A 24,986-nucleotide genomic window follows, 5' to 3' on the forward strand; every position below is an offset into this window, starting at 1 on the left:
TGTGACCCCGTGGACTGCAGCACACCAGGCTTCCTTGTCCTTCACCATATCCCGGAGCTTGCTCAAACTCATGTCCATCGACTTGGTGATGCCATCCAACCATCTGATCCTCTGTTGTCCCCTTTTCCTCCTGCCTTCAATCTTTCCCAGCATGACTACATTTTCCAAATGTAGTCAGTTCTTTGCATCAGGTGGCCAAAGGATTGGAGTTTCAGCTTCAGCATCAGTCCTTCCAATGAATATTCAGTATTGATTTAAGATTGACTTGTTCGATCTCCTTGAAGTTCAAAGGACTCTCAAGAGTCCCCTCCAACACCACAGTTCAAAAGCATCAATTCTTCAGTGCTCAGCTTTCTTTATGGTCCAACTCTCACATCCACACATGACTACTGGAAAAACCATAGCTTTGACTAGATGGAACTTTGTTGGCAAAGTAATGTCTCTGCTTTTTAATGTGCTGCCTAGGTTGGTCATAGCTTTTCTTCCAAGGAGCAAGCGTTTTTTAATTTCATGGCTGCAGTCACCATCTGCAGTGATTTTGGAGCCCAGGGAAATAGAGTCTGTTACTGTTGCCATTGTCACTGTTTCCACTGGCATTTCAAGATAGTGCAGATTATCTCTCCTTCTCCAAAGGAAACTGAGCAGTGAAGAATCTTGACTGAAGTTACTCAGGAAGTGATGAAATGTAGGTTAATCTGTCCATTTCATTCATTCATCCCATAGCTGGGGGTCTACATGTCTATTAAAAGACACTTGCCCCTTGGAAGAAGAGCTATGACAAACCCTCAGAGGGGCCTAGATACTGATACCTCTACTCTCAGGGCAGCTGGGAGGGATAGGAGCTCCCAGCCACTTCCTTCTCCCATGATCCACACATGTATTGTCATTTGCTCTGTGCACCATGATGGGAGAATTGTTGGGTACTGCTGCTATAAACTGATCTTGCTCCTGAGACCACTCTATATGGTGAAAATGAAAGGCGGGTAAAGAGTACTACTGTTTTCAACGCACAGTCTCATGGTATCTCAGTCTTTCCCAGTTTAATCTGCCTCATTCAGGTGAGCTCAGTGTGGTCCGTGTAGATGCTTGGATCTTCAGCATTTCTCTCATCCCCTCTCCTTCACTCCCACGTGGTTGCTAGTGTACAGGTGTGTGCTCCATTGGCCCAAATAGGCCGGATCCTTGCTGGCTTTGACTGAGGTGTCTTGGCCTGCTTGTCTTTGTGTATCTGCTTCCATCCTCACTGAATCCACTGCTGGGTCACGTGCTAACATCAGTGGTGGCTTTTGCCCCAGGTCTCAAGGTCCTTGCTCTTGGGAGTCTCATCACCCCAACTCCAGGCCTCTTCAGTCTTTCTTACCTTTTCTGTGACCCCAGCCAGAGTGCATGGGGACTTCTGGAATGCCTGCAAATTCTAGACCAGCCGTGGAGAACCACAAGGGCCATCTCAGTCTCTCTTTCCAGCCCTCTTCCTGTATCACCCTTAGACTCAACCAGATAAGACGTCTGTCCTGGGCCCTACACTCTGGAGGGCACCCCACTGGCTGCACCTCTTCCCACCAGAAGGAGCCCATGGGCCAAAAAAATGTGTTCTTTCTCTAGACTACATTTTTGGTACCCAGGTTCCTGAAAATTCCTGTGCAAACAGTTCAGAGGCCACTTCCAGTGCCTTGCATGCCTATTCCCAGGGCACTAGTGTTACAAAGATGGGCCCATGAATGACCAAGGGGCAACCTTGGTCTGTGCGGAGATGCATGGATATGTGGGCAACCCCCATTGTGGTGCAAAATGGAGGCAGGGATGGGAAGAAGAAAGGAGTCATGTCAGGGGCCTCTGGCTGCCAACCGACCCCTTCCCCAAGGGTACACCTGCTCTTCCTTCTGCCCGGGTGCACCCTGCAGTTGTGCCCGATTGGAGGCGAGGCCCTGCTGGTTGTAAAGCTGCTCTGAGAGCCTGCAGTCTCCCTCCACGGTGCTTGGGAAGCTGGCCACTTGTCCCAGGTTACTCTGGCTTCTCCATATGGGTCTGTATCCTTCTACGACCATCAGCATCCCCTCTCCCTACTTAGGATTTTTGTGAAAATGAGGTCTAAGGGATCTCCCATTAAGACACAGAGATGGTTCCTCATCTCCCAGGCACCCCCACCCCCTGCTAATAAACACGGCCCAAGGACTGTCTTCTGGGCAGATGAATCAGGCTGGGAAACCCTCCTCTCAGTGTCAGGAGCGGGGAGTGCAGCTGAGTGGGGGGCTGGCAGAAAAATGGCTCAAGCAAGTTGGTGTCTTCATCACTGTGGTCCAGCAAGGGTGTTTTGATATTGTCAAAACATTTCTTTTTCTTCTCAGTAGAACCACCAGCTTTGGTGTGACTCTTTGATTTAAAGGTGTGTTATTTTTTTACTGAGTGATTAGACTGAAAGAATTAATGTGGTTCACTCAGCAACGTCCCATTTGAAATGCATGGGTTGGGGAAAACAGAGCTGTTTTAGGATATGTATCTTTTTTTCCCAAGGGTCTCAAAGCCCAGGTTTGGGAGATTTTTCTTCCTAAGTCGCAGATAGGAAACAGGCCCAGGGAAGCTGAGCGGTCTGCCTGTGGTGATCCATCAGCGGTCAAAGCGGGTATTCAGTTCCAATTCTCTTCTTGTTGCTCTGGCCAGTATGATGTTCTTGGGGATTTGTGCAGCACGATCTTTGCCTGGGTTTCTGAGGCAAGTGATCTATTTCTTAGTAACTCATCACAGAGAGGCCCTTAATGGATTTACTTCATTTTTTTTTAAAGGGTGGAGCTCATTTCTTCTCCTCCCAAGACACATGTGTGATGGATGAAATTATTTTGTCAGTTGAATTCTCCCTCTTTTCATTTTTTTCTGCAGCTAAGTTGCTTCAGTCGTGTCCGACTCTGTGGGACCCCATAGACGGCAGCCCACCAGGCTCCCCCATCCCTGGGATTCTCCAGGCAAGAACACTGGAGTGGGTTGCCATTTCCTTCTCCAAAGCATGAAAGTGAAAAGTGAAAGTGAAGTCGCTCAGTCATGTCCGACTCTTAGCGACCCCATGGACTGCAGCCTACCAGGCTCCTCTGTCCATGGGATTTTGGAGTGGGATGCCATCGCCTTCTCCTTTCATTTTTGAGTGGAGGGCGTTTTAGCTACATGGCAACCCACTCCAGTGTTCTTGCCTGGAGAATCCCAGGGACGGGGGAGCCTGGTGGGCTGCTGTCTATGGGGTCGCACAGAGTCCGACACGACTGAAGTGACATAGCAGCAGCAGCAGCAGCTTTGACAAAGATTGCCTGTAGTGGTGAAGACCTATGATGCCCTGGAGGGGGCACAGTGGAGCCAGCAAGTGGCATTCGGCGGTTTTGGGTTTCCATTTCTTGTTGCTCTGGGACCTTAGTCTGTACACCCCTAGAAATGTTGCATATGTATGGACAGTTGCATTGGGTGAGGAAGCTGGGTTTCTTTTTCATCTTCCCCACAAATGTATGAGGCACAAAGAAGCCCATTTTGGACTTCAGACTGAAGGGCAGCCAGGACAAAGTGTGTGTGTGTGTGTGCCAAGTTGCTTCAGCCATGTCTGACTCTTTGAGACCCCTGGACTGAGCCCACCAGGCTCCTCTGTCCATGGGATTCTCCAGGCAAGAACACTGGAGTGGGTTGCCATGCCCTCCTCCAGGGGGTCTTCCAACCCAGGGATGGAAACTTTGTCTCTTACACCTACTGCAGTGGCAGGCGGGTTCTTTACCACTAGTGCCACCTGGGGAGCAAGGTAATTCCAGATTGTGTGCCTGCATGCTAAGCTGCTTCAGTCATATCCGACTCTTTGAGACCCTATAGACTGCAGTGTACCAGGCTCCTCTGTCCATTGGATTCTCCAGGCAAGAATACTGGAGTGGGTGGCCATGCCCTCCTTAAGTGGATTTTATTTGAAGGGAGAGAAAGTGAAGGCAGAGACTCCCATTCACTAATGGAAGGGAATGATGAGAAATCAATAGTGGTTCTCCTGTTGAGTGAACAGAACTTGGACTGGAGGCAGAGCTAAATTTGGAGGGTTGTTGACTGGCAAGCAGACCAGGTGCCATTCTGCATAATGTTCTGTGCTATTCTCAGAACATCTGAGAAATATGGTGCAGAGTAACTCAGGTTTCCACGCGATGTCTTCCATAACTGGCTGAAGGCAGACCGAGTCTGCTCCCATTAAAACAAGCAAGCCCTCGAGTGGAAAGTAAAGACTAACTCCTCACAGTTCCTCTCTGAGTATCTGCAACATGCATGTGTAAGTTGCGTGTTCCAGCCTTCTGTACCGTCAGCCTTGAGTCTGGCTCCTGTTACAACTGTGAGAAGCTGGCATTTGTAGGGAATGGATATTTTGAAGCTCAGTAATGCAAGATATGGGCTTCCCAGGTGGGCTAGTGGTAAAGAACCAGCCTACCAATGCAGGTTAGACAAAAGAGATGCGGGTTCCATCCCTGGGTCGGGAAGATCCCCTGAAGGAGGACATGGCAACCCACTCCAATATTTTTGCCTGGAGAATCCCCATGGACAGATGAGCCTGGCAGGCTACAGTCCATACAGTATCAAAAAGTCAGACACAACTGAAATGACTCAGTACACATGCAATACATGATATGGTACTTTTTAGTGGGAATAAGTAATTTATTTTACAGTGTCCTACTCTTTGCAACCCCATGGACTATACAGTCTGTGGAATTCTCCAGGCCAGAATACTGGAGTGGGTAGCCTTTCCCTTCTCCAGGGGATCTTCCCAACCCAGGGATCGAACCCAGGTCTCCCGCATTGCAGGTGGATTCTTTACCAGCTGAGCCACCAGGGAAGCCCAAGAATACTGGAATAGGTAGCCTATCTCTTCTCCAGGGGATCTTCCCAACCATGGAATTGAACTGGGGTCTCCTGCATTGTAGGTGGATTCTTTACCAACTGTGCTATGAGGGAAGCCCCTATTTTACAGTGATTTATTTCATTGTTGACATCTTTACATGGTTCAGTTTGCTTCTGAGGCATTTTCTGGTTCTGAAGATGAAAGTCATTAATCTCTCATTTTTGAACCTAGAAAAGTATACAATTTTTGTTAATAGAAAATGAGTTTCTCTCTACTTCCATTAAATAAATGTTGACCAGGAGAATTATCTGGAGACCCAGTGGATAAGACACTGTGCTTCCACTGTGGGGCTTGGTCCCTGTTGGGGAAATAAGATTCTACAAGCCACACGATCAGGAAGATAAAATTGAACAAATGGTTGAAGAGTATTGGTCTGAAGGATCATTTAATTACTAACTGCTCAGGCCTGATGTGAAGAACTGACTCATTGGAAAAGACCCTGATGATGGGAAAGACTAAAAGTAGGAGGAGAAGGGGACGGCAGAGGATGAGATGGTTGGATGGCATCACTGACTCGATAGACATGAGTTTGAGCAAGCTCTGGGAGTTGGTGATGGACAGGGAGGCCTGGCGTGCTGCAGTCCAGGGAGTCGCAGAGTCAGACACGACTGAGCCACTGAACTGAACTGAACAGGCCTCTCATATGTCTCAGTAGATATAGTTCTACCTACTTTCCTAGCTGGAGGTAGAATTGAATGTGGAAGACAGATTTTGCCAATGTCACAGAGAAAGAAACGACAGAAGTCAGTGACAAATCAGACAAGGGAAGACAATGACAAGTCCTACGGTACTGATTTGCATTTGGTCCAACCAGAGTTGGGCCTGAGAGAGGTGGCTTTTATAGCAAATGGGGGAATTGGTGCTTAGGAGCTCTGCTCACTCTTGGAGCCCTAAAGGGGTCAGAATGCGGCCTAACAATACAGTCTTTGCAGTTTTGCTGTTTCAAAGTGAATATATGAACTCAATCAAAGATTATTCTGAAATTTTCTCTGACAATAATGAGAGCACATTTGTTATATGAAAGAAAGAATCAATTTAGAGAAAGACAGTAAAGAAATGTCATCTTTGCTATTTCTAGCTGAAACTGGGATCTGATAGGAGATGTCAGAAAAATAGGAAAAAGAGGAGAATGAGCTAAGAGTCAGGAGGAGAGATATGTGGGCTCAGGGAGAAAGCTCCCCTCTCTTATTATTTTCTCAAGACCTAACTTAGGGAGCAATTATTTATTTAAAGATGTTTCTCAATGTAGCTGTAGAAACATGCAATCCTCTTGGAGGAAGACTAAACAAAAAGCCTAATGATTACCGATATGTCATTATTTTTCCATGTTGAACATGAGAATTATTATTTGTATTATTTTGTATTTGGATTTCAGCATTTTTCTTTTGCCCTTCAGATCATTAAATGTGTTTTCAAATCAGGAACATTCTCAAAGGCTTTCGCAAGCTAGGATTGTTTATAGAGCAAAACTGAGCTCCCAACAAGTATTTGCAAGTTAATGACAGTTTGTATAAAGGCTAGAATTTTGTATAAAACAGGTGTTGGCTCTGTACATGTTTCCCTGCTCCATTAAGCATCTACCTTCCCCTTGAAATCACACCTCATCTTATATGGCACTAATACACTGAAGTGGTCATTTATTTTAAATTAACTCAGTGCTGGACTGGAAAACATGGTGCCCAGATGATGGCAAAATTATTCCAATGAGGTTGCCTTTGGGACTGTTACCCATAAAGTGATCTTTATAAGTCAATGTTTTTCATTGCGAGCTGCTGTGACTGCATGGATGATAAACGTCTGGCATGGAGCAAAAGAGGTGTTTGACCAATAGGGCTTTATGGCCCATATGTCTTCAAATTCCATTTTCTTTTTTCTTTTACTCTTTACTCACCATTGGGACATGTGGAAAACAGGCGCTTTGAGCAGGGGAGACATTCAAAGGTCTCCCTGTTCTGGGGCAAAATATAAACAAACACGCTGGTCATCGGTTTTCAGACTTTCCCGTTTATTGCTTTCACTGCAGCCACCGACTCTCACTATGGGAACTGTTCTGGGTCCCATCTGGGGCTCCTCTTTGGCAGAGTGAGTGAGCGGACGAGTCCAGCTCTCTCTCCCGGTGAAGATTTTCTGACCCTGCCGGATCCGATATTGTTTCTTCTGGAGCTTAGTTCTCAAGTCCTATGACCCGGCCCATGGCTTCTTGCCAGACCCTCCTAACAGAGGGCAAAGGGGGTCTCCCTGCCTAAACTGCAGCGCTTACTTTGATGGTTTAGCTCATGGTTGCTGGGTTTGCTTACCAGTCTCTCTCCCTGAGTTCCCTACCTTCTGATTCCCAGCTCTTTTTTTTAAATTTTTGGCTGCGCTGGGCCTTTGGTGCTGTGTGTGGGCTTTCTCTAGTTGTGGTAAGTGGGGGCTACTCTTCCTGGCGGTGCTCGGGCCTCTCACTGCGGTGGCTTCTCTGGTTGCCGAGCACAGGCTCCAGGCACACAGCTTCAGTAGCTGTGGTGCGTGGGCTCAGTAGTCATGGCTCACAGCTTGGTTGTCCCGGGCATTTGGGATCTTCCTGGACCAGGGATCGAACCCATGTCTCTTGCTTTGGCAGGGGGATTCTTAACCACTGGAAAACCAGGGAATTCCCACTCATTCCCAACTGTTGGTTTAGCCAAGTAGCAGAGGGTACGCATTGGCTGCACGCAAAGGAACAGAGTCCTTGTTTACGTAGTTCTCCTTCTTCTTAAGGTGGATGGTGTTTTTCCAAGACTCTGGTGCTTGGTCTTTGGTGCACTTACAGTCACTGATCAGAGCCTGACATCCAGGTTGCCTTCAAGCCCAATCATGTCAGAATCTTGAGATTGGGACCCAAGCATCAATGTTTTTTTACAGCTTCTCGGTAATTCTTAAGTGCAGCCACTGTTGAGAACCACCATCTTAAATGTCTTTGAGTGATTGTGACACTTCTTTGGTGTTTCCTGCTGCTGCTGCTGCTAAGTCGCTTCAGTCGTGTCCAACTCTGTGCAGCCGCATAGACGGCAGCCTACCAGGCTCCCCCGTCCCTGGGATTCTCCAGGCAAGAACACTGGAGTGGGTTGCCATTTCCTTCTCCAGTGCATGAAAGTGAAAAGTGAAAGTGAAGTCGCTCAGTCGTGTCTGACCCTCAGCGACCCCATGGACTGCAGCCTTCCAGGCTCCTCCGTCCACGGGATTTTCCAGACAAGAGTACTAGAGTGGGGTGCCATTGCCTTTTCCAGTGAGATGATATTGACTGACTGTTTTTATTTCCTTGAATTCAAATGAAACCTGGGAAAGGCTGGGTCTGAAGTTACCACCTTAGAGGTCTCTGCAACTTGAACACTGAGAATCTCTGTTCTTGAAACTTCTGCCTTAGAAGAGCTCGAGACTTCTAAAATTAGAGAGCCAGCAGTTCTTCACTCAATTAACAACTTAACGCTAAAGTCATAAGCTGTAATATGTAATATGTAATGGGGTATTGCTTAGAGATGGCTTCACAAAGTACCATTTATTAATTAATTTGCATACACACAGTTATGTTGCTTATTATATATAGTTTGTTGTTATGGGCATATTTTCTTCACATTTATACACTGGGAAGACTGAAATAAATTGTGATGCTGAAACTGAAGGTAAAACTTTTCTTTATGTGCTTAGCTATAAATTCATTTATAGTCCTCCCCTCCAAAAATAGGGCTTCCCTTGTGGCTCAGCTGGTAAAGAATCTGCCTGCAATGTGGGAGACCTGAGTTGGATCCCTGGATTGGGAAGAGGCCCTGGAGAAGGGAATGACTACCCACTCCAGTATTCTAGGCTGGAGAATTCATTCCATGGACTGTATAGTCCATGGGGTTGTCAAGAGTTGGACAGGACTGAGTGGCTTTCACTTTCACTTTCCTCCAAAAATAGAATAAAGCAAATAAATTTCAAAAAATTGTATTTCAAGCTTAAGAAGTTGTTTTACATTAGGTGACTTCACATATGCTTAGATGCAACCATGTTGTTAATTATCACTTTTTCCTATTGTGATTGGATTCGTTTTTATGCCATTCAAACAGCCAAATTGTGTATTATCATCCATAGGAGGCTTATAATAGATTTTGTTTACTGAGCTAATCATGATGAATATTGAGCTCTCAATTCCAGAAGATTTATTTGTACAATTTATTACAAATAAATATTTGTACAATTTGAAGCAAATAAAGATATTACAAATCAATTTATTTGTACAATTTAAAACAAATTGGCCAAAGTGTCTGATAAGCACAGACTGTGGTTACCTACAGCACACGTAAGTATCAGCAAGGAAATGAGAAAAAATAGCTTTGAGTTGCATCAAATAGGTCCATGAGTTTCCTTGTGAATTCTTTATCATTTTTTTCTTCTCAGAATCTAAGAATTTTAGAAATAGAGCCTAAAACTTATCTAATATCTTAGGGCTAAAACGTCTCATCCTTAGTGCCAGGCAGTGGTTGCGTGGGTCGTTGTGTTGATGGAGAGAGTGAGATAACCTGTGGACTCAGCAGAAGGAACTCCCCTGTTGACAGCAGTGTCCACAGTGGGAGGAGGGCAATGGCAGAATTTGGGTCAGTATTCATTGCCTTCATTTAGTTCACCTCTTTCCCCTTGTAACCGTGGTTTCCAACATGGTTGCATGCTATGATCATTTAGGGCTCATAAAAAACCCCAGTGTCAGGCCACATACAGGCCAATTAAATCAGAGTCTCTGGGCATAGGGCCATAGTGACTCCCAGTGCATCCAGTGCTGAGAAACACTTTCTTAAGGAAAAGGAAACATGAGCCTTGAGAGAGAATGTGAGTCACCCAATGCCGTATAGTAATAGTTGTAGGGAAAGGACGTCTGCTGAGTCTCATAATTACTATCCACTCTTCATCATACCATGTTGGCTCCAGCATGATTCTTTATGGAAACACATGAGTTAAGGCACATTGATGATCTTGTCTGTCAATTTTTAGAACTATATTTCCCAACTATGATTTTCTGCATGGAAATTAAGTGTAAGTTGTGATAGTTTAAAAGTACTATTTTGAAAATATATGTAGAACTTGCTTTGATGAGTAAGACACAAATTTATTTAGAAGCATTGCTAAATTCGGGGTAGCTTTTGACCTTTTGTATTCTCTCCTGTGAACTACTGCTATGTTGAGGTTGGAATCCTTTGATTTAGACCTAAGAGGTGCATGAAGCAGGGTAGCTGTGAGGAGCCCAGACTTGTACCAGGATTAATGAAAAGGCTCAATGATTACCTGCAGACAAGCTTTGACACTAGCCTTGCTGGCCTGTCTGCTGTTGTTGGCATATGTAGAAATGAGAAGATTCTTTTAGGACACATGTAGCTCAGTGTAATCTGACTTCTTGGGTACCAGAAAATGATATCCTCGAGTATGATTCCATGACAGTGCCAGTGACACCTCAGCTTGGAGGTATTCTGAGACTCTTTGAAATCACCAACTAGCAGAATTTGGCAAAGTTAATGATTATGTGATTTGCCACTGTGGTTCTTGTGTGTGTATAAATGTCTGTTTAGGCAACTCCATTTTATTGTAGCCAGAAAGCCTTGTATAATCACTTTTCTTCCCTATGATCCAATTTTCTAATCTCTAAAAAGGAGGGATTAATATCTCTTCCAATTCTAAGAAACTGTCTCCTAGGGACCTGTAGTTGGATGGTTATTATTTCATAAATGAGGACCTCGAGGCCCAGAGATGTGTGAAAAATCTTCCCTAAGACCCTACTTATGTATTTGAAAATACTGGACTAGAGTTAGGTTTCTTGACTTAGAGATCTATTTTGTTTCTATTAACAAGGCTAACTAAAGACCCATTGGTGGTACTGAAGTTTTAAGGTAAAAGTCTGGGCTCCACACATTCTTCCCGAGATCTCCACTCCAGGACTTCTGGAGGCTGCTCTGAAGACAGCTAGGAGCTCAGAAGCACATCCTTCCCATTGCTGCTGTGCTTGTGAACTGGGTAAAGGGCCATCTAAGAAGATGGAGTGGTTCTCTTCTTTAGGAGTCAGCCCTGGAGCAGGAGCTGGGGAATGGGACATTTAATTCTGTAGGACATATATTTATTGAAATTCTACTTACTATGTGCCAGGAACTTTCCAGAAACAAATTGAGTTGGAAGGAGCTTCTACTGTCTTCCTGTTTGTGAAGGAGACAGACACACGCGCAAACAATGACCGTAAGGCAGATTGGTAGTGTAGGTGATGGTGGCAACATTCAGAGACATCTCAAATGGAGGGCCTGCCTGGCCTTCGTAGCCTGTGCCATTGGACATAGGTGGGTTGGCCAATTTAGCGCCCATCTCTAGACTCTTTGCTTGCCACCCTCATAGAGGCTCAAAAAGCTAAATGTTTTAAAGTATCTTGTGAAGGAGGGTGGGTCATATGAAGTCTTGTCAATGAGATACAAGAGGAAGACAATCTGAGAATGCTTCTGAGAAAGTTTTATGTTTCTTTCTTGATGAAAAGAGAATGTTATCACAAATGCTACTTCTTCCCATTCTTCTTGAATATGGATGTGGTATCTAGAGGTTCAACCACCATTTTGCAACAAGGAAGCAAACTGTATGTAGAAAAGGGCAAGATATTTGCAGAGATGGCCTAACATAACCCATCCACTGAACCAACCATAGTGGTGGGCTGCCTCCAGACATTTTGTGATATGAGAAAATGAAATCTTGGTTTGAACCACTAGAAGTTGGAAAACACTATTACCTTCAGCTGCATGCATTTCCAACAGACATAAATATATGCAAGTATTCTGGGAGTCCTTTTCTCTCCTCAGATGGGGGCAATGTAAGATGGTGTTTAAGGGTATGGACTTGGGAGTCAAAGAAGGCTCTGCTGCTTAGGAGCTGTGTGACCTTGGGTAAGTCAATTAACCCTCTGAGCTGCCTTTTCTGCATTTGTAAAATGGAGACAATATCTCTCCAGAGTTGATACAAGGACCAACGCTCACAGAATTGATGCAAGGACTAATTGAGTCTTGATAATACCTGCTATCATGCCTGGCATGTGGAATGTGCCCAACTGGTAGCTCTTTTTATTAACATCCTTCTTGAACTTTTTATTGAAGTTCTTGTGGAGGGCTTAGGTATTTTTTGATAAAGCTTAGTGCCTGGTATATAACAGTTGTTCAAAAAATTTTTGTTGGATGAGTGACTTAGCCTAGCACCCAGTGAACAAATCTCTAAAGAAAGGCAAGCCCAGTGTGACCTGGAGAGCAGGTCATGAATGATCTTTGCTGTGGATGCTGTTGAGCGCCACCCAGGGCCCCCTTCCTCTCCCAAGGCTGCTGGGGGTGTTGCAGCTGATACTTCTCAGCTGAGTCCCTCTCTGAGCGCTGTCCTCAATTGAAGAGTACACCTCACCCAAGGTCATTCCCCCTTCCCAAAGTCAGCCTCTATGCCACCTATGTCTAATGACACAGGCTGTGAAGGCCAGGCAGACCCCACCTTCATTTGAAATGTCTCTGAAAGGCCATTCCAGCTCCAGCTCTCCTTGTAGGTTCCAGCGAGGCCTTTGTTATGACTGTGAAGTGAAAGTCACTCAGTCGTGTCTGACTCTTTGCAACCCCATGGACTATATAGTCCATGAAATTCTCCAGGCCAGAATACTGGAGTGGGTAGCCTTTCCCTTCTCCAGGGGATCTTCCCAACACAGGGATCAAACCCAGGTCTCCCGCATTGCGGGTGGATTCTTTACCAGCTGAGCCACCAAGGAGGTGCTGTTATGACTGTATTGCATAACAATTGCATACCTCCTCTCTGTGCCTGGCCCTGCTTCTTTCACTTCCCAGGGGTGTTGATCCTGAGAGCCCTCACCAACCATCTTCCCACAAGAGAATCTCCATATCCAAGGCCATTTCCAAGGGAAAGACTGCAAGTGCCTGGTCCCACCTGTGCACAAAGAGCCATGGCGAGTTTCGGCCACATCCCTGAGGACGAAGGACAACCTGGACCCTAGTAGATCTCTTTGTGGGATCCACAGTTGTGTGTGTGTGTGTTGTTGTTGGGGTTCCCAGGTGCTGCTAGTGGTAAAGAACTTGCCTGCCAATGCAGGAGCTGTAACAGATGTGGGCTCGATCCCTGGGTCAGGAAGGTCCCCTGGAGGAGGGCATGGCAACCCACTCCAGTATTCTTGCCTGGAAAATCCCAATGGACAGAGGAGCCTGGTGGGCGACAGTCCATAGGGTCGCACAGAGTTGGGCACCACCAAAGCTAGCACACACACACTTGTGTATGTTATTACTTCTCTCCAAGATGTTACTTGTTCACTTATTTATTCATTCATTCATTCCATTCCATGAACAGTTCTCAAATGCCTACTCTGTGTCAAGCATGGTGCCAGGCCATGCCCACAAGAAGCTCATGGACTAGGATATGAAGGTAGATGTTAACCGAGCAATCACACACACCTCGTAAGATTACAACTATGACACGCCCTATGAAGGAGAATCCTGGAGTGGGTTGCCATGTCCTCCTCCAGGGAATCTTCCTGACCCAGGGTTCAAACCTGCATCTCTTATGTCTCCTGCACCGGGAGGCAGGTTCTTTACCAGGAGCGCCACCTGGGAAGCCTGCCATTCCTTTTAGTATTCTGAATATCCACGTGTGTGACGCATCCAGCCCTGGGCCTCTCAGTTGCAGGGATCTCACGTTCCAACCACAGCAGCCTTTTATTTCTGTGGCCAGCATCCTGCAGACTCTGGAATAGCCTCTCCTTCACCACCTCGAAGTCTCAGCTTCACTTTCTGACCGCCGTCTCCTCCGGTCCTAGTCTACTCCCTTAAATAGGCTGACTCTGGGAATTGTCTGGCCCATCTCAGACCTTCCATTCCTCTTCCTTCTTTCCATTGCTGTCTCTTCCTTCTTTAGCTAGCTGAGATTTCACAGACCGTCTTTCTATATCTTCTCTCCTGCCACCCGACCCCTTTGTTTGTCTCTCCCTTCTTTGAACTTGTTGGCAAAACTCCAACTCTGGTAAAATCCACCTCTCTCACTAGCCAGACCTGCTCCCAGCAGCAGCTGAGGGTGGCTTGTGTCTGACCAGGCTTTCAGTTCATGGCTATGGAGTTGAGGTAGGCTCTCAGCCCGGCCTGGCAGAGTGACTTTTCATTATCAGTTCATTATCACGAGTTGGGTAGATAATCAATTCATTATCTACCCTTTGAGAGAACTGGTTCACTTTCTTCTCTTTCCTAAGACTGCCAACGCTCTCCTCCTATCACCCACAGCCTAACTTCTTACTTAACCGAGAAAATGAGAGAGGTGGACGAGAACTCTGGTAGGCTTCACTAGCCAGATCCACCGCTGCCTGCTTTCCCCACCACTCCCATGGGTTCTCTATCCCCCTGTAACTTGAGGGCAAGTTTACAGAAACTCTTACTCAAGGCTGGCTCTCCACCTGTGCCCTGAGTCCAAGCTGCTCGGGGGCCCTGCTCCCACCTGTCTGGTCTCTTCAGCATCTCCCATCTCATCCTCTACCCCTTGATTCTGTTGTGCTTTAAACCTACTGTACTACCTCCTGTCTTCATCCTGCATCCCGCTCAGCCTCCAGACTCATGTTGTGTTCCTTTTTTAGAACTCCTTCAGAGAGCTGCCTCTTTTTTGCTGTCTCCATTTCCTCCCTTTTTGTTCTCTCTTTCATCCATTCTCATCAAGTTTTGGTCCTAATTACTCCATCAAAACTCTGTGTGTCTACACTGATCAATCCAGTGGAAAGTTCTCACTCCTTATCTCAGCTTAAGAGCGTCCTTCGACGTGTCACTTCTTCCTGAGGCAGGCTTCCCTTGGCTTGTAGAACACTGCACTCTCCTGGCTTCCTTTCAGCTTCCCGGCCCATTCCTCCCCAGTTTCACCACCTAGATCCTTCTCTTCTGGACCTCTACATGTCAGACCATGCCTGGGCTCTGTCTCCAACTTGTCTCTTCCTTCAGTTCAGTTCAGTCACTCAGTCGTGTCCGACTCTTTGCAAGCCCATGAATCGCAGCACGCCAGGCCTCCCTGTCCATCACCAACTCCCGGAGTTCACTCAGACTCACATCTATCGAGTCAGTGATACCATCCAGCCATCTCATCCTCTGTCATCCCCTTTTCCTCCTGCCCTCAATCCCTCCCAGCAGCAGAGTCTTTTCCAATGAGTCAACTCTTCGCATGAGGTGGCCAAAGTACTGGAGTTTCAGCTTTAGCATCATTCCTTCCAAAGAAATCCCAGGGCTGATCTCCTTCAGAATGGACTGGTTGGATCTCCTTGCAGTCCAACGGACTCTCAAGAGTCTTCTCCAACACCACAGTTCAAAAGCATCCATTCTTCGGTGCTCAGCCTTCTTCACAGTCCAACTCTCACACCCATACATGACCACTGGAAAAACCATAGCCTTGACTAGATGGACCTTTGTTGGCAAAGTAATGTCTCTGCTTTTGAATATGCTATCTAGGTTGGTCATAACTTTCCTTCCAAGGGGTAAGCGTCTTTTAATTTCATGGCTGCAGTCGCCTTCTGCAGTGATTTTGGAGCCCCCCAAAATAAAGTCTGACATGGTTTCCACTGTTTCCCCATCTATTTCCCATGAAGCGATGGGACCAGATGCCATGATCTTCGTTTTCTGAATGTTGAGTTTTAAGCTAACTTTTTCACTCTCCTCTTTCACCTTCATCAAGAGGCTTTTGAGTTCCTCTTCACTTTCTGCCATAAGGGTGGTGTCATCTGCATATCTGAGGTGATTGATATTTCTCCCGGCAATCTTGATTCCAGCTTGTGCTTCTTCCAGCCCAGTGTTTCTCATGATGTACTCTGCATAGAAGTTAAATAAGCAGGGTGACAATATACAGCCTTGACGTACTCCTTTTCCTATTTGGAACCAGTCTGTTGTTCCATGTCCAGTTCTAACTGTTGCTTCCTGACTTACATATAGGTTTCTCAAGAGGCAGGTCAGGTGGTCTGGTATTCCCATCTCTTTCAGAATTTCCATAGTTTATTGTGATCCACACAGTCGAAGGCTTTGGCATAGTCAATAAAGCAGAAATAGAGGTTTTTCTGGAACTCTCTTGCTTTTTTGACGTTCCAGTGGATGTTGGCAATTTGGTCTCTGGTTCCTCTGCCTTTTCTAAAACTAGCTTGAACATCTGGAAGTTCATGGTTTCTGTCTCTTCCTTAGCCAGATTCATTTCCCAGATCATCTCTTCCAGGTCCATGAGTTTCAAGACCATCTAACGGCGGATGACTCCCCAGTTGATATCACTTGCCTGGACTTCTCACTGGTCTTATTTCCCACCCAGGGCCATACAGTTGTGCAAGTTATGCTTCTCACAATTCCAGGGGGGTATCATTGGTATTGGTGGCAATCATAGATCTGTGCATTCATTATTATAACTTTCTGGCAATTGACAATGAAGTGTTTTCTAGTTTGTACCAAGTCATCTGGTGGGCTAGTGGGCAAGGCTGTAACAACTTTTCCCTCTATCAGGCTACACTTTTGCCATCCTCTGTTGGGGCTGCTCTTTAGGCAAACCAAGGACACACCTGCCTGTGCTGTGCTCTGCTCTCCTCTGCCGTGGCCCTATTCTACAGGTATGTGCTTGGTCGCCTGCCCACGTATGTCACTCCAGGTTGTGTTCAAGTATTACCAACCTTGATAAACCTCAACTCTCTGCAGCTTGACTATTTTTAATGGTCAGCACTTCTCCTTTGCATTGTATTAAAAATATATTTCCTTTCTTTCTTTTTTTTTTTTTGCTTCTTTCACTAGTCTTTAAACTCCATGAGGGCAAGGACTTTGTCTTGTTCACTGTTGCCATCTCAGCATCTAGAAGAGTGTCTGGCATGGAGCATGTGTGCAATAAATAAATACTTCTTGAATGGATGAATGAATGAGTGGGTGGCATGGCTAAACTTCATGGCACTAGCTTATGTCCTAGTATTCCCTACATAGTAGGTGTTACGGACTGAATGCTTGTGTTTCCCCAAACTTCATGGCACTAGCTTATGTCCTAGTATTCCCTACGTAGTAGGTATTACGGACTGAATGCTTGTGTTTCCCCAAAATTCATATGTTGAAGGCTTATCTTCCAATGTGATGGTATTTGGAGGTGGTATTGGTGGTATTTGGGAGGTAATTAGGTTTAGATGAGGTTATGAAGGTCCTGGGGATACAGCAGTGAAAAAGCAAAGTCCTTGTCTTCCTGGGGCTCACAAATTCTTAGAAGATCAGATTTCCTTCTCTTTTTACTTCTTTGCCCCAGCTTCACTAGGGCATGGTTTGGGTGAAAGGTGCAATCTTTTTTTTTTTTTTTTTTTTTTTAATTGAAGGACAATTACTTTACAGTACTGTGTTGGTTTCTGCCAAACATCAACATGAATCAGCTATAGGTATAACATATGTCCCCTCTCTCTTGAAACTCCCTCCCATTTCCCTCCCCAGCCCACCCCTCTAGGATTTTACAGAGTCCTGCTTTGAGTTCTGTGAGTCATACAGCAAATTCCCTTTGGCTATCTATTTTACATATGGTAATGTAAGGAGGTAAGAATATACAGTGGGGCAAAGACAGCCTCTTCAATAAGTGCTGCTGGGAAAACTGGACAGCTACATGTAAAAGAATGAAATTAGAACACTTCCTAACACCATACAGAAAGATAAACTCAAAATGGACTAAAGACCTAAATGTAGGACCAGAAATTATAAAGCTCTTAGAGGAAAACATAGGCGGAACACTCTAAGACATAAATCACAGCAAGATCCTCTATGACCCACCTCCTAGAGTAATGGAAATAAAAACAAAAATAAGCAAGTGGGACCTGGTTAAACTTAAAAGCTTTTGCACAGCAAAGGAAACTATAAGCAAGGTGAAAAGACAACCCTCAGAATGGGAGAAAATAATAGCATATGAAACAACTGACCAAGGATTAATTTCCAAAATATACAAGCAGCTCATACAAGTCAATACCAGAAAGGTGCAATCTTTTTTTTTTTTTTAGAAAGGTGCAATCTTACAGCAGCAGAGGGGTGGAGTAGTGTGTTAGGAGAGAGACTGAGTATGAGCCTGGCTGCCGGGGAGGGCCGTGGCATTTTCACATCCCAGCTGCTCATAACAGAGGATGAGATGGTTGGATGGCATCACCGACTTGATGCACATGAATTTTGAGCAAGCTCTGGGAGTTAGTGATGGGCAGGGAAGCCTGGTGTGTTGCAGTCCATGGGGTCGCAAAGAGTTGGACAGGACTGAACCACTGAACTGACTGAGCTGCCCCACTTACAGCAGCAGGAATAGCAAAGTTACTTTGTCTCCATAAACCTCATTCATCTCTCCAGTAAAATGCAGGAACCAATGAAATTTACCTCACTGGGTTGCTGTGAGTGTAATCTATGTGAAGCACTTGGATCCAGGGGAAGCTAAGTGCTCAGTAAGGATTACTACTTGTGGAGCCATTTTAAGGAGAGGTCAAGGAGAGAATGGGCTCCTCTCGTGGCTCAGAAGTAAGGAATCCACCTGCCAATACAGGAGTTGTGGGTTCGATCCCTGGTTGGAAAGATCCCCTGGAGAAGAACACGGCAACACACTCCAGGATTCTTGCCTGGAGAATCCCATGGATGGAGTCAGGCACGACTTAGAGGCTAAACAACGACAACAAGAGGGAATAGCTCCTGAGGGAGAGTTTCAGATCTTAGCGCAGGAAGGAGGATTTCTTAGAGAGGTCCTGGATGTAGGCGTATTTATTCCCCAGAGATTGGCTGCTACAAAAGGACATCGTACAATAGCAAGGTCCAGTAAGAAAGGAGGGAGAGAAGCAGGACTGGGGCAAGAACAATGAGCCAAGTGAGTCTGAGGATGTGGAAGAGGTGGCCTTGGGGAGACTTACAATTGAGAAGATAGACTTTCTGAATTCCAGGAACGAAGGAAGGTGGGTTGGGTCCGTGGCTTTGGGGCCTGGCAATGTGAAGAAGAGATCTTCCAGAGGGAAGTGGGCCTGTGTTTATTTAGCTGAGACCTTGAGAGGCTTCGGGTATGCTAAGGTGGACGTGGGGTTGCAGAGGGGAGTAGGAAGACTGAGCTCAGTAGAGTGAAATGAATCTGGAGCTTCTTGGGGCTCTGGGGAAGTGAGTTGGGAGGATGGTGAGGGGAAGGAATGGAAAACGGGGGAGACGAGTCAGCAAACAGCAGGTTAGCGGGGTCCAAAAGTGACCCCCGTGGCTGCAACTGAAGAGCAAGACAATCAAATTGCAGCTCTAAGCTGACAGCTCTATGTTCCGGCCATATAACCCCTCCCTGTGCTGTGCAGCCCCTTGCCTGGGGCTTGATGTTTTCCTGGATGGTTTAGAGTCGGGTTGAGGGGACTGACTAAAGTCATCCTTTTGGAAGGAGTTTTCATTCAGTCCAGGACTGCATGCCCCCCACCCGACACAGGTACAAAGACATATATTATTCCATGATACGATACTTAGCCTTACTTTGTGTGATAAAGTACAAACATAAGCTTCGATATCAACTATGGTATTAATTCTTAAGTGCAAATGGAAACAGTTTCAAATAAATAAAATTACTATAATTTCAAACAAATAAAAATATAGTGAGATAGTTCTCGCCTGTTCATAAATTTATCCTAAGACACATCTACTTCTGGCATATCTGGTCAGCGATTGATCACAATTTTTCTTTCCTTTTCATGCGGTCAAGGTTAAAAATTTAGTTCACCTAAATGGGTTACCATGAATAATAATGTTAGCAACATACTTTTTCTACTTAAAAACTTCTTAGTCTCAATCCAAAGTAATGAACATAAGCAAATCTTGAAATCTTTCTTCAAGGCAAATGACGAAGCTGCAGTAATTTATTCTCTTTTTTGGACAGCATCAAGTTAAACTCAGTTATTGAATCAGGGTTTGGAAAAGAAAATGGATTTGTAATCCAAGTGTTTTTCTTTAATGTTTCAATTTCTCTTTTGGAAAGCTAAAAATTAAAAATTTGGGGTGGAAGAGACTTGTGAAATAGCTCTAATTCTAGTTGAGTTAACTAGTAATGTTTTCTTTGATATGTTGTAACGACAATGGGAAGATTTAGTAGCGAAAGCCATTGTTTATTACTTCAGTTCAGTTCAATTCAGTCTCTCAGTCGTGTCCGATTCCCAGAGTTCACTCAAACTCATGTCCATTGAGTCGATGATGCCATCCAGCCATTTCATCCTCTGTCGTCCCCTTCTCCTCCTGCCCTCAGTCCCTCCCAGCATCAGAGTCTTTTCCAATGAGTCAACTATTCGCATGAGGTGGCCAAAGTCCTGGAGTTTTCAGCTTTAGCATCAGTCCTTCCAATGAACACCCAGGACTGATCTCCTTTAGAATGGACTGGTTGGATCTCCTTGCAGTCCAAGGGACTCTCAAGAGTCTTCTCCAACACCACAGTTCAAAAGCATCAATTATTCGGCGCTCAGCCTTCTTCACAGTCCAACTCTCACATCCATACATGACCACTGGAAAAACCATAGCCTTAACTAGATGGACCTTTGTTGGCAAAGTAATGTCTCTGCTTTTGAATATGTTATCTAGGTTGGTCATAACTTTCCTTCCAAGGAGTAAGCGTCTTTTAATTTTATGGCTGCAATCACCATCTGCAGTGATTTTGGAGCCCCCAAGAATAAAGTCTGACACTGTGTCCACAGTTTCCCCATCTATTTTCCGTGAAATGATGGGGCCAGATGCCATGATCTTCGTTTTCTGAATGTTGAGTTTTAAGCCAACTTTTTTACTCTCCTCTTTCAACTTTCATCAAGAGGCTCTTTAGTTCTTCTTCACTTCCTGCCATAAGGGTGGTGTCATCTGCATATCTGAGGTGATTGATATTTCTCCTGGCAATCTTGATTCCAGCTTGTGCTTCTTCCAGCCCAGTGTTTCTCATGATGTACTCTGCATAGAAGTTAAATAAGCAGGGTGACAATATACAGCCTTGACGTACTCCTTTTCCTATTTGGAACCAGTCTGTTGTTCCATGTCCAGTTCTAACTTGCTTCCTGACCTGCATATAGGTTTCTCAAGAGGTAGGTCAGGTGGTCTGGTATTCCCATCTCTTTCAGAATTTTCCACAGTTTATTGTGATCCACACAGTCAAAGGCTTTGGCATAGTCAATAAAGCAGAAATAGAGGTTTTTCTGGAGCTCTCTTGCTTTTTCGATGATCCAGCGGATGTTGGCAATTTGGTCTCTGGTTCCTCTGCCTTTTCTAAAACCAGCTTGAACATCTGGAAGTTCGCAGTTCACGTATTGCTGAAGCCTGGCTTGGAGAATTTTGAGCATTACTTTACTAGCGTGTGAGATGAGTGCAATTTTGCAGTAGTTTGAGCTTACTTGGCTAAAATCCTTTGAAACCCTTGGATGTGTTATCTTGTTGATTTTCTTTTATGGTTTCAAGTTTAGTTCATTAAGAATACTGAAAACATCAGCAACATATGCCATTTTATTAACAAATATCATGTTTGAAAAAATTATCAATTAGTACTACCTCTCAATTAGAAAAATGTGAATTTCATTCTGGAATTCATATACCCTGCTTACCACTTTCAATGGATATGATTAGCTCTAATCTCTGAATAAAATATTCCCAAAGTCAGTTTTGGTGAGGTTCTTTTAATAAATTTAACACCTTAGCCTGTATTTTTCAATTTGTCCATGAGCTTTGTAAAATATCTTTAGATCCTCAAGATATTTAAGCCACATTCCAAACAGTAACGTCTATCCATTTTCTAATAACTCCATTTTTTCTAATTGTATTTACTGTCCTGTGTCTTTTAATCTCATTATAGTGTCCCGGTTTAATTCATATTGATCAATAACATGTGTTTCTAATTTTGTGTGTGTGTGTGTGTGTGCTAAGTCACTTCATTCATGTATGACTCTGTGCGACCCTATGCACCATAGCCCGCCAGGCTCCTCTCCATGGGATTCTCCAGGCAACAATACTAGAGTGGGTTGCCATGCCCTCCTCCAGGGGATCTTCCCAACCCAGGGATTGAACCCTTGTCTCTTACATCTCCTGCATTGGCAGGAGGGTTCTTTACCACCAGCACCACCTGGGAAGCCCCATTTCTAATTTTATAACTATTCAATTCAGTTGTGTGAGACCCAGTTTAAATTATTCAACAACTTCTCCATGCATTGTCTTACCACACATATCTGACATAAATGAAAAGGATTGTTTCTCTCTCTCTCTCTTTTTTTTTTAAGATTTATTTATTTATGGCTGCCCTGGGTCTTTGTTGTTGCACGTGGGCTTTCTCTATTGTGGTGAATGGGGGCTACTCTCTAGCGGGGGCACATGAGCTTCTCAGTACAATGGTTTCTCTTGCTGCAGAGCATGAGATCTAGGCATGCGGGCTTTAGTGGTTGTGGTGCATGGGCTCCATGGTTGCGGCTCACAGCGCGGGCTCAGTAGTTGTGGCACAAGGCCTAGTTGTCCCGTGGCATGTGGGATCTTCCTGGACCGGAGATTGAACCTATGTCCCCTGCGCTGGCAGGCAGATTCTTTACCACTGGGCCATGAGGAAAGCCCCAGGGATTGTTTCTATTATAATATTGGTGCCCTCAAATTGGATCTCAAAATCTATACTAGTCTATGTGTTCTGCATGATATACTGGGTTTTTACCAAGAGGAAGAGTTTTGATTTTATAAAAACTGATGATTTATCATTAAAAATAGCATTCACCATATTTATGCATGCCAAAGAAATAATATTTTTCGAGCTGTGTGTTCCATTTTCTCTTTTGTTGCACTGTATGTCAGTATATATGAGGTTATGACTTTCTTATTAACTGCTGTAGAATGACTAAGAATACCATAAACAAATGCCTATATGTAGGACTCTCTAGGGTCAAGATTTACCTTTTTTGGTTTGTTTTTAAAATTACTTAATTAATTCCTGGCTGCGCTTGGTCTTCGCTGCTACAGGAGGGCTTTCTCGAGTTGCAGTGAGTGGGGGCTAGCTCTCTAGCTATGGTGTGTGGGCTTCTTACTGCGGCGACTTCTCTTACTATGGCACACAAGCTCTAGGCATGCGGGACTCAGTAGCCATGGCACATGGGCTTAGTTTCCTGGTGGCAGCTAGGATCTTTCCGGACCAGGGATCAAACCTGTGTCCCCTGTATCAGCAATCTTAACTGCTGGACCATCAGAGAAGTCCCAGGGCAAGCTTTATCTTTACAATGACACCGTACATTAACTACTGTTATTATTTTTTACTTTACAGATAAGGAAATGAGGCACAGAGAGGTAAAGAAGCTCACCCAAGTGATCACAGCCTATAGTAGGGGGATTTGGAATTTAAACCCTGGAAGCTAACTTCAGAGATTGATTTGAACTACCTCTCAGATTAGGAATTGTGTCAATAATTTGTCTTTTTTCCCTTTATTTGAAAAGACTTTGTGGGATTTGTAGAAAATATATGGTCACAAAAAATATATTGGGTTCTCTCATTTTCAAGGGATTAGATAAGCCCTTATTCTATGTACTCTTCATTATAAAATATTGCATTCAGTTTTTACTTTTCTAGAATGCTGTTCAAATTAAGTTCAAGTTTACTGATAAAGTTGCCATTTTACTTGATATGGGTAGCAAGGCTCTGGTTTTTCCAGTGGTCATGTATGGATGTGAGAGGGGCTGTGAAGAAAGCTGAGTGCTGAAGAATTGATGCTTTTGAACTGTGGTGTTGGAGAAGACTTGAGAGTCCCTTGGACTGCAAGGAGATCCAACCAGTCCATCCTAAAGGAGATCAGTCCTGGGTGTTCTTTGGAAGGAATGATGCTAAAGCTGAAACTCCAGTACTTTGGCCACCTCATGTGAAGAGTTGACTCATTGGAAAAGACTCTGATGCTGGGTGGGATTGGGGGCAGGAGGAGAAGGGGACGACAGAGGATGAGATGGCTGGATGGCATCACTGACTCGATGGACATGAGTTTGAGTGAACTCCGGGAGTTGGTGATGGGCAGGGAAGCCTGGCGTGCTGCGATTCATGGGGTGGCAAAGAGTCGGACACGACTGAATGACTGAACTGAACTGAACTGAACTTCAAATCTAGCAGCAGAACTGAGCAAGTGCCTCGGGATGTTTCAGCTTATCATTCTTCTGTCTTCTAGCAATAAAATATCATTTGTATGGTCAATTTGTATTGTTTGTACTGAAAGGTAACAATTGTTGAGAAATCTAAAAAATGACATGTTTGATAGCATACCTTTTGAAAAGTATTTTGCAAATTTGCAAGCTGCTGTGACTTTGTTAAACCAGCACTTGTTACATAGAGCCTAGGGGGTGTCACAGAATGCTGACCCCCAGTTCAATAATGGACCATGGTAGAAATGAAAATGGAGAGATCTCAGGGGAGGTACACAGTCCACCTCCAGAGGCCACAGAGGGAGGAGGTCCAGGCGGGGTGTAGACACAGAGAGTGGCAGGACCTGGGACACATGCCTTTATCTGGGTCCTTGGGTGGAGTGCTTTGGAGTTCCTAGGCTAAGCCTGGATCAGTCCTTTCAAACCCCTCAAAGCAGGGCTTTTGCAAGCTCCAAGGGGGTCTTATTTAAGGGGCCTAGGGAAGGTCCTGGGAGGCAGGAAAGACTTGATCACGGGTTGCTAGGGGAGTTGTATCAAGAACTGACATTTGTTTGTGACTCTGTGGGCTGTTATCCAGGCATACGCTCAGGGGGAAGAGCTAGGGTGGGTCCAACAATCTACTTGGCCACACAGAATATGTGCGGAGGCAGCAGTACTATGGTATAGTTTAACTAAGCTCTCAACACACCCAAACTCGGTTGAATGATTCTACAATTTTGCCTACAGGGAAAATGCACATTTTCATATAAAGGACACCAAATTAACCCTCTCATTATGGTAGTGGTCAAATTGACCATGATAAGCAGAGAAGTAGAATGAGGCTTCCATGATCGAAAGAACAGTCGACCCATTCCTGGTCACTACGTGTGCTCCTCAGATGCTGGCCACTGTGCCTCTTGCTTGGAAGAGAGGAACCGAGCACAGCGTTGGTGGTACAATTCGCATTGCCAGGATTCCTCCCA

The sequence above is a fragment of the Bos indicus genome, chromosome 14, assembly GCF_029378745.1.
Source record: "Bos indicus isolate NIAB-ARS_2022 breed Sahiwal x Tharparkar chromosome 14, NIAB-ARS_B.indTharparkar_mat_pri_1.0, whole genome shotgun sequence".
Lineage (NCBI taxonomy): Eukaryota > Metazoa > Chordata > Mammalia > Artiodactyla > Bovidae > Bos > Bos indicus.